This window comes from Callospermophilus lateralis, chromosome 6 (genome assembly GCF_048772815.1).
Source record: "Callospermophilus lateralis isolate mCalLat2 chromosome 6, mCalLat2.hap1, whole genome shotgun sequence".
NCBI lineage: Eukaryota > Metazoa > Chordata > Mammalia > Rodentia > Sciuridae > Callospermophilus > Callospermophilus lateralis.
The window spans coordinates 16,960,611-16,976,997 of NC_135310.1; the positions used below are offsets into that span (position 1 = coordinate 16,960,611).

The window sequence follows — 16,387 nt, forward strand, 5'->3', positions numbered from 1 at the left end:
GGGGAAGTACGGGGAAGGAAGCCTGCAAACCCACCCTACTACTAGTTGTTTACTTTTGTACTTTTTTTGCCTTGTTGCTGCCTCATCTATGTCATTATACCTGACTTAAACTCTAAAGAGAATTTATATGTGTGAGGAGTCCTGAAAGTCACGAATTCTCTGTAAATCCATCTACTCTGGTCTTGGTAAATTTGAGGATATTATGTGACAATTTTTCCTAGTTCTTTTGACCCTCAGTTTAAATATCTGTTCCTCTGGTTGAATTACATCTAAAATTTAGCAACTGGTTAATATCTTGCAATGGTCAGTGTTTTGACAAATGCCTGTATGATGCTGCCTCAAAAGCAAATTACTAGTTAAACAAAGTATTGGATAAAATACAAAAATAAAGAAACACAATCTCCTAAGTATTTGCTGAGTAATCTTGCGGTCGCCGCGTCTGCAGCCTAGCTGAGAGCCCCGCGGGGCTGGCTGGGGGGCTGGCCGAGAGCTACTGCGCCTGCGTGGTGGGCGGTCTCGGGGAGCAACCGCCGCCGGCACCGCCTGCGCCGGCACCGCCTCCTGCCCGCACCGCCTCCTGCCCGCACCGCCTCCGACCCGCACTGCCTGCGCCCGGCACCGCCTCCCACCGGCACCGCCTGGGCCCGGCACCACCTGCGCCCGGCACCGCCTGCGCCCGGCACCGCCTCCGACCGGCACCGCCTCAGCCCGGCACCGCCTCCAACCCGCACCGCCTGCGCCTGGCACCGCCTGCGCCAGCACCGCCTCTGACCCGCACCGCCTGCGCCCGGCACCGCCTGCCCCGGCACCGCCTCCGACCGGCACCGCCTGCTCCCGGCACCGCCTCCGACCAGCACCGCCTCCGACCGGCACCGCCTCCAACCGGCACCGCCTGCCCCAGCACCGCTGCGTTCCGCCTCCGGTTAACATGGAGGCAGAGCTGGAACGTGCGGCTTTCCTCAGCCAGCTGTGGAGGAAGCCCACAGCCAGGACTTCATCACCTGGAGCCAGGTATGGTCGGGGCACCGCGGCCTCCGAACCACCTCCCCCGCTCCCTCCCCCGGGGTTGTCTCTCCTGGCCCGAGGCGCTCAGCGGCTGTGAGGCACCGCGCGGCCTTGGCGCCGCCTCTGGAGGAGCCTGGTGTCGCTCACGAGGGGCCTGGGCCCGGCCGCACCGTGCGCTTGCCGCGGGCCGCGGTGGGGGAGGGGCGGCCCGTAACGGTCCCGCCGGGTCGCGTTCCGAACCGGCCCCGCGCAGCCTAGGCCGAGGAGGTACCTAGGGCGCGGGGGCCACGTTATTGCCCACTCGTCCTCCATCGGCTGGGGGAGGGATGGGAACCGGAGATCCCGGCGGGCTCCTGGGCGCGGGGTTGGCTGGGGCAATCTGAACCCTAGGACCTGACCGCCCGCACACACCCCGCTTTGCATCTGGGGTCTTTTTGAGGAGAGCTGTCGGGGGAGTAGGTAGATGTTCAAACGCAGGCTGTGGCTCATCAGTGGCTTTTTCAAACATTAAATAGAAAATGGCAACCTGTTCTTTGGAATCGGGCCATTTGTGTAATGTATATGGGTATAGAAGGGTGTTTAAGGTTTTTTATTTATTTATTTATTTATTTATTTATTTGCCATGAATAGCAGATAATACATTTAAGAAGGAATGATTCTGGAGTTGTGTTGATAGTTGTCATTCCTGTATTATTGAACCAGCTTTCTGGTCTCATAAAAATACTTATCATACTGAAAACAAACACAGTTAAGTTCTCTAGGTTTGTGTTTTTTAATTCTCTAGTATTCTTAATTAAAGATACTGGGGTTTGGTTTTCTGACTAAATCTTTTTATTTATTTTATTTTTTTTTAATTATAATAGTGAGAATGAGTCCCTTTGGAAGGAGGTGTCTGAATTAAGAGCAAAGCATGCAAAGCAGCAACAAGTTATTTGAAAGGTAAGAAGCTCTTTTCCTTGTGACTATCATTTGCATTTGTTTAATGAGTAATGTGTGTAACACAAAAAACCTCTGTTGAGTAGTTAGTAATTGATCTTAGTTTTTTATGTATTAAGTACACAAAAGTAAAATTTTGAAGACTACCAAATTAAGCCAAGTGTTATATATCCTTTTTAACAACAGCAGAAACATTTCTCATAGATAATGATGGTTGTTCTATACTCTCATATAATATCTCATTAGCTTTTACCTGGCATAACAATTTTGAGATACTTTATTCTTGGGAGCTTAATTAATACACTAGCCAATTTCTTACCTCTTTTTATTATTATTATTATTATTATTATTATTATTATTATTATTATTATAAAACAGTCTGTGTTTTGTGGGAGATTTCCTCTTACTTTTTACTATAATATTCATAGTTAATTTTTAAATAATTTGACCCAATTAAGAATTCAAAAAGATTTTTCAGTGGATGCCATTATTAGTTTCTGCATAAAATCGTAATATAATGATTACCATAATAAAATAAAATCATTAACATAATGCTGTAAAATGACTCTTAGATTTTATATTGAACCTAAAATGTGTTCTTCTGATTTAATGTTTGCATATCAACTTTCATTTGTTAATAAGAGATGAAATATAAAAATAATTAAGGCAGCTATTTTTTACTTATGAGTAAATGGACTCTAAGCTGCAGGTTTTTTAATGGGAAGATGGGGGAGAGCTTCAGCTTGTTCCTATTTGGAAGGCCCTTGAACTAAAAATAGGTCTGTGACTGACAGGATCTGGGTCTAGTGGAGCAAACTTAGAGCAGAAATAAATAGTAATTGCAGCCTTTGGTCTGTAGTCAAAATAGATTCTTCTTCTTTTTTTTTTTTAATCAGTGTGCAAATGAAGGTTGAATATAGGAGAATTCAAATCTAAGTGTTTAGTTTAAATATGTGTTTTAAACATTTTTATTGGGGTCTCTAATGCATACCCCTTTTAAGAATATCTGATATAAAAGAAGACATGTATTTTAATATGTACTTTAATATTTTTCAGAAAACACAATTTTGATTAAATGTTAACTTAAAATACACCTTCATCTGTAGGGTTTTTTTTTTAAACAAGAATTATTAGTATAATAGTTACATTGAATTTCAGTTTTTCATGAACACTAATATTTTTTCATCAAATTTATATTTAAATATATGTGTATTGGTGAGTGGATTTGCCTAATGACCTCCAGGCGATGAATTTCCCTCTTAAAACTGCTTTCATTGTGTCCCATAGATTCCGATAAGTTGTGTCTGTATTTTCATTTATCTCTAAGATTTTTTTGATTTCCTCCTTTATGTCTTCTGTAACCCCTTGATCATTCAGTAACATATTGTTCATTTTCCATGTGATATAGGATTTTCCCTTCCTTCTTTTATCATTGATTTCCAGTTTCATTCCATTATGATCAGATAAAATGCATGGTATTATCTCCACCCCTTTATATTTACTGAGGGTTGCCCTATGGCATAATATATGGTCTCTTTTTGAGAAGGATCCATGTGCTGCTGAGAAAAAAGTATATCCACTTGATGATGGTTGATATATTCTATATATGTCAGTTAAGTTTAGGTTATTGATTGTGATATTGAGTTCTATAGTTTCTTTATTCAACTTTTGTTTGGAGGATCTGTCCAATGGTGAGAGAGGTGTGTTGAAGTCACCCATAATTATTGTGTTGTGGTCTATTTGATTCTTGAACTTGAGGAGAATTTGTTTTATGAACGTCGCAGCACCATTATTTGGTGCATAAATATTGATAATTGTTATATCTTGTTGGTGAATGGTTCCTTTTAACAGTATATAATGTCCTTCCTTATCCCTTTGGGTTAACTTAGTCTTGAAGTCGATTTTATTCTATATGAGGATGGCCACCCCTGCTTGCTTGCTAGGACCATGTGCGTGGTATATTTTTTCCCAGCCTTTCACCTTCAGCCTGTGTATGTCTTTTCCAGTCAGATGTGTTTCCTGGAGGCAGCATATTGTTGGATTTGTTTTTTTAATCCATGTTACCAGCCTACGTCGCTTTATTGGAGAGTTTAAACCATTAATGTTTAGAGTTTCTTCTATTGATATATGGTTTGTACTTCCAGCCATGTTTGATTATTTATCTCTCTCTCTCTTTTTTTTTAATTTAGTTTGTTTCTCCATGATTAGCTTTCCCCTCTCCGTCTGTCTTTACTGAGGTACTTCCCACTGTTGGCTTTGGTTATTGTTTTTCATTTCTTTCTCGTGTAGTGTTTTGCTCAAGATGCTTTGCAATGCTGGTTTTCTGGCTGCAAAGTCTTTTAGCTTTTGTTTATCATGAAAGATTTTTCTTTCGTTGTCATACCTGAAGCTTAATTTTGCTGGATACAGAATTCTTGGTTGGCAACCATTGTCTTTCAGTGTTTGAAATACGTTGTTCCCGGATCTTCTTGCTTTCAGCGTCTGTGATGAAAAATCCGTTCTTAACCTTATTGGTTTACCCCTGAATGTAATCTGCCTCCTTTCTCTTGTAGCTTTTAATATTTTCTCTTTGTTCTGTATATTGGATATCTTCATAACAATGTGTCTTGGCGTTGGTCTACTGTGATTTTGTATGGTCGGTGTCCTGTATGCATCTACAATTTGTATATCTGTTTCCTTTTTTATTTCTGGAAAGTTTTCTGTAATTATTTCATGTAGCAGGTTACTCATTCCCTTGGTTTGAATTTCTATTCCTTCCTCTATCCCAATGACTCTTAAATTTGGTTTTTTTATGTTATCCCATATCTCTTGGATGTTTCTCTCGTGATTTTTAACCAGCCTATCTGAGTTGGCTAGACTCTTTTCAAGATGATATATTTTGTCTTCATTATCTGATGTTCTGGCTTCTACTTGCTTCACTCTATTAGTGATACTCTCATTTGAGTTTTTAATTTGGTTTATAATTTCCTTCATTTCTAAGATTATTGTTTGATTCTTTTTTATAATCTCTGTCTTCTGATAAAGATGCTTAACTTCTTCTTTTATCTGTTTATGTAATTCATTCTCAATGTGTTCTTTCGCTGCTTGAATTTGCTGTCTTGTATCCTCGTTAAGGTTCCATTCCATCTGTCTAAGGTATTCCTTGAGTTCTTTATATGACCATTTTTTCTGATGACTCTATATCCTCCTGAATATTTAGGCTGTCCTGCATTGTTTGTACTCCTTTTCTTCCTTGCTTTTTCGTGCTGCTCATGTTGCTTCTTGTTCTGTTTGACTGCTGAGTTACTGTTTACTCCTAGTAATTTATTTGATGTAATTCCCGGCAGGTCTCCTTTCAGCGGAATGTTGCTAGAAGTTTCTCAGCAGGTCACACGTAGGTGTATGAATGGGTTTCTCTGATCCCGTTACTGCGGAGGCATTGAAAGTGCTGCCTCCTCGCCGGCCGCCATGTTGGGTCCTCACATACCAATACTTATTTGTTTCATGTGATATTATGGACATTTTTATATTACTTATTCAATTCTTCTATGTGGACCAATCTCATTTTAATTGTGGTATAGAATTTCAAAATACAGGCAAACACTAATCTATGCTCTTCCTATTAATAGCTTTAAGTTTTTTTGCTACTGAAAATAATGCTACAATGAATGTTTTTATAAACAGAACTTTCTGTATAAATAGTATGGCTTCCTAGAGATATTATTGTTAGATCAAAGAGTCTATGCTTTCATACTTTTTATTAATTATGTCAAATTTTCCTCCAAAGAACTTGTATCAGTTTGTCAACCCACCATCAATTAGTAAGTGCTACTTTCCACATTTGCACTTTCAGTGAATATTATTAGTTTTTTATAAAGTGATACATGAAAACATCACATTCTTTATATATTTTTATAAGTACATTATAGTTATACATACTATTGTGGTTCATTTTTATAATTATACATGCATGGAATACAATTTGCTTCATTTAAGTCCCCAGTGCTTACCCCTCTCTTTTCTTTGTCCCACTATCCCCTTCCTCTACTCCACTGATCTCCCTTCTATTTTTATTGTATTCTTCATATCCACTTTTTTCCCCTTATTTTAACTTCCCCATATGAGAGAAAACATTCAACCCTTGACTTTTTGAGTCTGGTTTATTTCACTTAGTGTGTTGTTCTCCAGTTTTATCTATTTACCAGAGAATGCTACAATTTCATTCTTTTTTATGGCTAAATAGGACTTCATTGTATATAGATGCCACATTTTCTTCATCCATTCATCTGTAGACAGGCACCTGGGCCGGTTTCATAACTTGACTAATGTGAACTGCACTGTTGCAAACATTGAAGTTTGGCTTGAAACACTAGAGTATACTGATTTCAGTTCTTTAGAAATATTAAGGAGTAAGATAGCTGGGTCTTGTGGTGGTTCCATTGCTAGTTCTTTGAAAATCTCCATACTTCTTTCCGGAGTAGTTGTAGTTATTTGAAGTCCCACCAACAGTGCATAAGTGTACCTTTTCCCCACATTTTCACCAGCATTTATTATTATTTGTATTTATGATGACATTCTGACTGGAGTGAGATGAAATCTCAATGAAGTTTTGATTTGTATTTTTCTGATTTCTAGAGATGTTGAACATCTTTTTCATATATTTGTTAGCCATTTGTATTTCTTATTTTGTAAAGTACCTGTTTAGTTCTTTTGCCCATTTGTTAATTGATTGTTTTTTGGTGGTTTTTTTTTTTGGAGTTCTTCATATATTCAGATTATTAATCCCCTATTAGAGGAGCAGCTGGCAGAGATTTCCCATTCAGCAGGCTCTCTCTTCATGCTCTTAATTGTTTCCTTTGATGTGCAGAAGCTTTAGTTTGTATCTATTTGATTAATAGTTAAGTTGAAGGAGCTATAAAGAATTAATTTAGGAACAGTAAGGGGAAGGGGGGATGGGGCAACAGCAACATTCAGTTTTCAAAGTATAGTAGTTAAGGTAATGTTTAGCTGGAAAAGGCGACCCCCAAATACAAAAGCTTAAATAGTTTGTAAGCTCTCTGTCTCAGCCCCTCCCCCCTCCCTCCTTCAACCCTTCTCCCTCCCCTCCCTTCTTCAACCCCTCTCCTTTTTTTCTCTCCTTCCCTCTGCCCCCCCTCCCCTACTCCCTGCCCCCCCCCATCTCTATCTCTATTTCTATCTCTTCTTTCATGAAACCTTGACCAGTCTGCACTGATAGGCCAGCTGTATTCCAGTGGCTATGTAGGGACTCACATAGCATTTGTAACCTCTTGTGTATTACCCTTATCTGCAGGGTGGAAGATGGGTTTCTGCATAGCTATACAAGTTTGTCTGTAGGATAGACCTACCTAAAAGAGAAAATGATAAGTATGATTTCCAGCTAGATGTCTATAAATAGATTTTAGTGATGGAGTTTAGGACACACTACCCCAAAATACAGCTTTTGGCATTTGAGAAAACAGCAGAACCAGGCAAGCCAGTCTGACTTCCTTCCACCTTTCCTTCTGAAGCAGTTTATAAAAGAATTCTCTGCTCTTCCTCTAAAATAGATCATAAGAACCTCAATCTAGAGTGGTCTTTCCTATGCCTAAAAGAGAGGAAGGTCATAGAAAAAAATCTCAACAAAAGTGCAGGCCTTCGTAAGGTTTCCCCCAAGTTGTCTTACCATTAGATCATACCATTTTTGCTTTCAATCGTATTTCTGTACAATTGTCCATAAAAATCACTTTTCCTTTATCTTTGGGTCTTAATTTCTGAAGGGGCTCATGAAAAATAAAACTATATTAAATAAATATTTAAGTTTTTCTCTTGTTAATCTTTTTTTTTCAGGGGTCTTGGCAAAAAATTTTGCAATGAAAAAGGAAACAAATCTTTTCTCCGTGCATTAACAACTTTCCATAGTGAAAACAATGCTCCAGAAATCTGCTTCTCAAATGGAGATGGTTTCTTGTCCCCAAATTCAGTGGCTTCATATAGCATCTCCAGAGACTGAGAAAAAAACATTTTGTCATGTTAATAGTTTCTATGCTAGGAAACTGAGGCTATGATAATTTTCACCAGTCGATATATTCCAATATATTTGGAATAGTTGCTACAATTATTGAAAGTTTTGGGTAATTCATAATAATTCTGTAAGATCCATATAAACTTATTACTAGGGGCTGACTTGCATAGTCCTTCTTCAGGAAATTCCTAGGTCTGCAAACTTGAGTGGGAGGCTACAAATTGTGAACTCTCCCTTTGGTGATTCCAGTTATATTTCTGTTAACCTGACATATATTTTTTTCCAATTACACAGACCAAGTAATAGTTGTCAGCTGCCCATCTACTCTTATTCTGTAGAATTGTCATTAAACAACCAGATGTCTGCAGGTCAAAACATTGACTGCCATCCACCTCTATGGCTAATTATGGTAATTGCAACCACCTTTGCTTTGAAGGTTAAGCATTACCACATGGCCTTTCCCACTCCAAAATTATTCCCATTAAAGTGAGAGATCCTAATAAAAAGTTAGCATCCCACTTTTATTTTCAATTCACTGAAGAAAGCTAACATAGATAGAGCTTTTCTAGCATAGTGTCTCCTATATTACCCTGAGAGATTGTCTGTTTTCTGGCAATTCCTGATGGACATGTTGTCTATAATAAATCTACCTGGAGGTTCTCAATTCTCTAAGCTACTGGATACCTTCTTTCACATAAGAACAAGGAAGTTTTAGCATCTTCACATCATGAAATATTGGTTTTCTTTGAATCCAGGATTGAGTAACCAACAAAGGAAAACACTAGAGATGCTTAAAACTGTTTTGGATGGTACACTAAATTCAGAATACTGGGTAAGTATATCTCCATGGAAAATTTGGCTCAGTTCTTCAATATGTTTTATCTATTCCAGTTTAACTCTTTTAGAAAACATTCCTACACAATTCATCAGGTTCCTGATGATGCAATTTTGAAAGATTTTTTCAATCCTAATAGGCATACTTTGTTTCCTCTGGAAATAGGCTTAGTAATTTTCCAACTGATGGATGCTGGGATCTAGCTTTCTTGAGAGCTGATGGAGATGGGTCTTCAGAAGATCTGGTATTTCTTTGTGAGTCAGAATACCAAATGAGGTCATTGAAGCATCTTTATGTATATAAAGGTTATTTTTTTATTTTAATTTTTTTTAGTTGTAAATGGATCTTTTATTTTATTTTATTTATGTATTTATAATGAGGTGCTGAGGATGGAACCCAGGGCCTCACACCAGGCAAGAGTTGTGGCTCTACCACTGAACCACAACTCCAGCCTCTAAGATTATTTTTCTTATACAGGGAAGAGAGGCTACTTCTTCATGCAAAATGATCTTGGGTTGATGTGGGAAATTAAAGTTCACATTTTCAAACCAACCTAGATATCTTCATCACAAGTCTCACAGTGCAACCTCTCAACCAATGCTCTGACTTTATTAAAAGGGCCTTGTTAGTGTTGTGTGTTTACCAAATGTAGCAATTCTACCACTGGCACAATTATATTTTTGGCAAATTCTCAGTCATGTCTGTCCTGTAGTTATTAATATAAATGGATTCTTTTGAGGTCATTATAGGAGTTTTATAGTTTTCTACTAAAGCTTTGGTTTTTAAAGTAAGTTCTTCCACTTATCCTTTTTGTTTTTTACTTCCTCTTTTTTAGGTTAAGGTCTCCAGAATAGTCATAAACAGTCACGCCTACAGTCTTTTTATTTAAAGTCAAAATTTTTTTATATTGTTTAAAAGTCAATGGATATTTATTTTATTTATTTATATGTGGTGCTGAGAATTAAAACCAGTACCTCACACATGCTAGGCAAGCATTCTACCCCTGAGCCATAATCCCAACACTACTCCTACAGTCTTTTAAATTCTTATATTGCCATAGAAACCAAATGCAAAATGTATGATATCTGGCCTTCTGTGCCATGTGGACACTGGTAATATCTGAGTAATTCTTACATCATGGCATAGCATTTTCTTTGAAGAAGAGCATGCATTTATCAAATAATTTAACAAACACAGTCTCAGAATACCAAATTGAGGATCTACTTTGTGTGGTTATTTTTGGTATTAAGTCCTTTATCAGTCAGAATCCCTATGGGAAACAGAATTTTACTCAGATGGTTTAAATGAAGAAGCTTTAATAATGGATTACTTATGAATATGTGTATAGGGTGTCAGGATAGTAAGTCATCCATAGACAAAGGTCAGTAGGAATGCATACCACTTACCAAAGAGTGACCTTTTGATCCAGAAGAGCCCAATGAGAACTATAATTATAAAGAGGAGGCTGCCTTGTGGAAGGCTTGGTTTTGAAAGGTTGGAGCTATTACTAATACACCTGCCAAGGCATGTACTCATCAGGGAACAAATACCCTGACCTCTCTCCTCACATATCCCAATCTTTTGTGAGTGATTCCTCAACTAAGCTGAAGTGAATGTTAACCAATAAGGGAAAACAGGAGATGTGCTTCCTGGGGGTCAGCCTTCTGTTGACAGAAAGAGGCAAGAGAAGGGAAAGATGGAGGGACATGGGGTGGGGAGAACTACAGTAAAATAGCTATCAACAAAGGTAGCTATCTCACATGTCATCTCATTTTATCCTTGTATGACTGGTATCAGTTTCCCCACATTTTATACAGAAAATTCATTAGTCAACTTCTTTTTACTATAACAAAATACCTGAAACAGCATACAGGATTTATTATGGCTCATGGTTCTGGAGGTTCATATCCAAAATTGATCAGTTCCTAATGTGAAAATTTTTAATTTCTGGAGAAAATGGCACATAATGATGTAAGCGTATGCTGAAGTAAGTGTTAATATCTCAAGGTGAGAAGCAGAAGGAAAGATGACAGGTTGAGGTCAGAACAGTGACTCAAATGGCTCCCATGAAACATTACTTCTTGAAGATCCATATCCCCTCCCAACACTATCGCTCTGGAAACCAAGCTTTGACCCCTTGGGGACCTTCATCATCCAAACTATAGCAAAAAGTGAGGGTTAAACTGGCTAAGTTATTTAAGATCACATACCTAGTAAATGGTCAAGTCAAGAAGGAAACCAGATTTGTCTAGTACATAGTTATATATCTTTCTCTGCTTTACCATATCATGACTTCAATATTTGGTTTTGACCATGGAAATTAAGGATAATGGAAATTGTTGAAGTTGGAGATAGAAAGGCAAAAACAAAACTTATACTTTTAACATTCTTGAAACAAATAATTTTAAATTTTTCTGTGTGTGTGGTGGTGCTGGGGATTGAACCCAGTACCTCAAGCATACTAGGTTAGCACTCTACTGCTGAGTTATATTCCCAGTCCAACACTTATTTTCTTAATAGAACTTATCACAACCTGAAATTGTTGACAAATTTATCATCTTTTTTCTTCACTAGAATGTAAGGTTCATGAAGGTTTTGTTTTTCTCCATTTTTGCTATAATAAAAAACGCTTGCTAAACTAAAAAGAAAATGAATAAGTAAATGAAAGGGTAAAAACATATGCATCTTTCTTTAGACACGTTAGAGCATAGAATTATATCCTAATATTTTAATTTGCAAATAAGCTTGAAAACCATCCAACTTTTCCTGAGTATTTCCTGGAAAAGAGATATCAAGTATATAGGTATCTATTCCCTTGTTAAACCATCAGTAATAATAGTTATACCTATACCAAAGACAGTTGATTCTGGTTTTGTTCCAACTTTTGGCCTCAATAATAGCAAAGATAATAACCGGACTGCAGTTATCTTTTAAAAACTTACTAAGAAACATCAAATAATCATTATCTCTATTATTTAAGATAGAAACCTTTTATTTTTTTTCAATTTTTCTTCATATAAACAAGTTTCCAATTAAGTCATCTTTTTGAATGTCTTTTTTCTGTGTATAGTTCAAATTTTTAATAGTTTTCTTAAATTGTTAAAAGTTGAGGACATAACCTTAATGTAGTACTTCACACTGACTTATCAAGAACAAATTAGGATAATTGTCTCCTTTATTTGAGGAAACAGCTTTCTATTAATAAATGTTTCAGTAAAAATAATTATCTATTCATAGTCATATTCTGTTGTTGATTCAAATTGAAAAGAGAACTAAACAGGCCTGTAGGTCTTAAGAGGAATCATAGATTTGTGCCTGCTTTCATGAATTCCTCTAAGCCACCTTGAGAATGTGCTTTGTGTAGCTTCTGGATTTAGGAGTATGTGTATTCATACAGAGTCCACTTGAAACGATATAAGGCTGGGACCAAGCACAGCCCAACTTCAGCTTGCAGCAGTCACCCCAGACAAACCACAGACACAAGGAAGGAAAAGCAAATACTTTGGGCTACAATGCATTAAACTTCCGTATAGTTTGTTCTAGTCACTATAGCTGATTATGGAGTTACCTTGGATTTGGGGAACAAAATACATGCCAAAAGAAGAGATAAGAAAAAACAAAGTTTAGAGTGATGTCAGGATAGATGCACAGGAAAAAACCTCTCTTTTTAAAAGTTGAGAGAGGATGAAAGTCATTAATAGAAACCAGTGTTCCCTTTGCCTTCAGTTCCTGGAAATCTCTCAAACACTGGATTAAATTCATAGTTATCTACCCATACTAAAATTTTAGTGTTTAGGGTGTCCATTAATGTGACTAGGAAATAAAAGCTATCTAGAGGCAGAGGAATAGTCTATTTTTCCTAAAGAACATTTGAGAAATGAAGGGTGGGCATGCATGGGCTGTGATTCAGTCCGCATGAATCACTCCTTCTGGTGAAAGTCTGTGTGCCCCTCAATCAGGTTTCCATGTTAGAGATCCATTTACAGATTATAGTGTATCTGGTTTTTATATTCCAATCACGTGCCATGGAAAAATAATATAAACTTGGAAAAGAAATAAAAGGAAAAGATCTTGTCTTGGGGAAAAAAAAAAGTTTTCTGCACTGTACTGTGAGAAACCTTCACTGTGAGTTATCTATTTGTTCCCATCCTGACAGGAGAAGCTGAATGGAAGATCTAATCCACTATTTTTAAAACTGGGAAATTAGAAAGTTACTGGTCAATGCTTTCATGGATGTATAGCTAAGGAGAAATAAATTCAGTTATATTCTTTAACTCCTGCCTCCCCCCAAGAGTGATGGCTCTAATTTAGTGTGACCTGCTGTCAGCTCAGGAAATTTCCACCTTGAGATTTTCCTAGCAGAGTCAAAATCAGTCACAGTCAGAAAAAGAAAAAGATTGTTTTTATGAGAGTGCCTGAAACTGCATTTAAATTCTGTCTTAAAAAGTTGCAAAGTGCTTGGCTAATGATTTTCCATAGTGTCATTTTTAAACTATTTTGGCATGCTCTATGAATAGTACATACATTTACTGTTCAAAAACTAATAAAAAAGCATTATAATTCTTGGAATAGAGTGTCTTTGAGAAAGCAAAAATCTATCCCAGGATGCAGACATTATCCAGCTTATTAGGGTGACAGATAGGCCTGTATAGACCCTGGCAGAGCAATAGATTAGGAATAAAACAGGAAACAGGCTGGTCTCTCAGGCAAAATAATGATATGGGTTCCAGGTGGAAGGAACACTGGGTGGGTTTTGGAAATGTCTCCACACCTTTCCCCAGCTGAGTTAATAATACATTCTCCAAAGATGTTCTTTCTATACAATTCTGGGGCTAATATAAGAAGAGTCTCAGGATCCATCTATTCTCTTTTTATTTATTCCCCCTGGTTCTGGAAGACTGTCCAAGGAAGCCCTGTAAAGTAGCAAAGACAACCATTTTGGTGAAGGAGTTGTAAAGGAGATATGAATTCATTATTAATTACATGGTGGTATGATTTGGATCTGGCATGTCCCCCAAGGCTCACGTGTTAAGGGCTTATTCCCCCACTGCAGCAATATTTGGGGTAGAGATTTGGGAAAGTGACTGGATCATAATGGTTTTGACCTCATCAGTGAATTAATCTAATGCAAGATTCACATTTGATGGCATTATTGGGAGGTGGTAGAAACTGTAGGAGGTAGGACCTAGTTGGAAGATGTAGGTCACTGAGGATATGCCCTGGAATGGTATATCTTGTTTCTGGCCCTTACTCTTTCTCTCTCTCTCAATTTTTTTTTAATATATAAAGACAAGAGCTAATGGTCTTTGGTGGTAATGTGTGTGTGTGTGTGTGTGTGTGTGTGTGTGCGCGCGCGCATGAGGATCAAGAGTAGTGGTGGTGGAGAGATGTGGAATGTGCATTCAGTAGGTTACTTACTTTTTGAGTCATTATACATAATTCAACTGGCAGTTTATGCAGTTTATGCAGCTATATGCAACCTGAAACTCTCTCAATGTTGGGCATGGGCATTAAGATACAGCTCCCAGCTACTTGTATCATCACAAGGGCAAACAACCAATACTCTGTAGTGTATTGTGTTGCTAAGCTTGACTGTTGGTAGATGCATTGTATTAAATACTTTGTCTTATGATGAGAAGATTTTAAACTTATGATGGATTTCTCAGGAAGCGATTTCATTGTAAATCAGGGGGCCTTTGTACATGGAAAATTATATGAGGAATTGGGAAGTGTAAGGGAAGGTACCAAAATGATATATCCTGATGGTACTCTACAGTGCAAAGATTTCAGGAAGGAGCAACTGAAGGAAGGAGATCAACAAGGAATCTGATAAAGATATTCAGTAAGAAAAAAAATGAGGATTTGAACCAAGTCAGTAGAAATGAACATTAAGATGTTGCCAATGAGATGAGATGACAATGAGATAGGAAGGACTCTTGGGCTTCTTGTTGGAATTCAAGGGAAACACAGAACACAGGAGGAAGAACAGACTGTGAGAATGAGGGTATTGGAGGAGCTCAAGAGATATCTTTGTACAGTGTAGTTTCATGTGTCTATGGCATAGCCAACTGGAATTATTTATAGGAAATGAAATGTATGACATTGGAATTTAGGGAAGTGATAGGATATGGCCAAAAAGAAATGCATGCCTCTTTGAATTGATCATCAGGTAATTAAGAAGGAAATGGCTTGTTAAGGATATTTACCTTCTTAGGAAATATAAAATAACTAATATTAGGGCCCAAGCATCATATATGGAATGAGCTAGTAAAGAGGAGACTGGGGAAAATGTCAGGGAAGGAGAATTTTAAGGTGAAGCCAATTTCAGAGAAGATGGGAAGACATCTGTTTTATATCAGGAAACAGGAGGTCATCCAAAAGATCTGCTAAGAACAATGCAATTTTGTTTTTCTTTGATGAGCAAGGAGATCAAGTGTCGGTGTAAGATCTATGTCATGCTTTTATTCACTGAACTTCCCAGACTAGTAGTTATAATTCCAAACTTCCCATTTCAAATCTGTTCATTCCAAGAACATAAAATAAGAAGTGTGTCAAAAAAGAATGTAAGAGACTAGGGAAGCTTGGTGGCGCACACCTGTAATCCCAGCAGCTCAGGAGGCTAAGGCAGGAGGATGGTGAGTTCAAAGCCAGACTCAGCAAAAGTAAAGTGCTAAGCAATTCAGTAAGACCCTCTCTCTAAATAAAATACAAAATAGGGCTGGGAATGTGACTCAGTGTTTGGGGGGGGGGGTATTATTGCCTTAAGATTAAATAAACAGCATTAAAGAGATTCCGTGTGTGTGTGTGTGTGTGTGTGTGTGTGTGTGTGTGTGTGTGTAGACAAAGAAAGCATTTTATATTAGACAAAGATTATTCACAAATATCCTAAAGAAATTTACTAGCAGCTTGGAAAAAAAATTTTAACTCTTAACCTTATATATTATGTCCACATTAATTTAGATGATTAGAAACCTTAAATTTCTTTTAAAGTATAGAAATTAGAAAAAAGTATAAAGGTAAATAAATGATTGGCTAATTTTAGAATTTTTAAGTATATCCAAAGGTCAAAATCAGTGAAAGAAGCCAAATGAAAAAAAATACTTTTAAACAAATAACTTCATGAAATGTATATCAAAAGAGTTAGTTAACATCTTCAAACAAATTTTGAAAAAATAACATATTAGAAAAAAATCTAAGAAATAGTACAAATGGAGTTAAAACGTCATCAATAGAAGAGGATTTGTAGAAGATGGTGGAATAAGACATCTGAATTATATCACCTTCTAAATTCATACACCGAAGCCCTAAGCCTCAGTGGGATACATTGGAGATATATTTGGATATATAGTTTAGAAGAGATCATTATGAGATTAGTATTCTTATTTACAAAAAAAAAAAAAAAATAGACACTAGAGAGCTTGCTCTTTTCCTTCATCACATGAGAGAATAATCTGTAAGCCAGAAGGAGTCCTCAAGAGTGCTTGACCGTACTGGCACCCTTATCTCAAACTTCCAGTCTCCAGATTACATGAAAATTTGTTTATTAAGCCACACAGTTTAGGCATTTTAGTATAGCAGACCAAGCAGCTAATACAGAAGAAATTTAAAAC

The 16,387-nt window shown here is 37.4% G+C and overlaps 1 long non-coding RNA gene across 2 annotated transcripts in view; it reads left to right on the top strand.

Moving 5' to 3' along the window:
* Positions 1-917: 917 nt before the first annotated feature.
* Positions 918-16,387, top strand: part of LOC143401103 (uncharacterized) — a 63,504-nt gene continuing 48,034 nt past the window's right edge. For both annotated transcript variants that reach the window (XR_013091597.2, XR_013155491.1), the window contains exons 1-2: positions 918-1,011; positions 1,869-1,944. This is a non-coding gene — a long non-coding RNA (uncharacterized LOC143401103). The remainder of the gene's footprint in view (positions 1,012-1,868; positions 1,945-16,387) is intronic.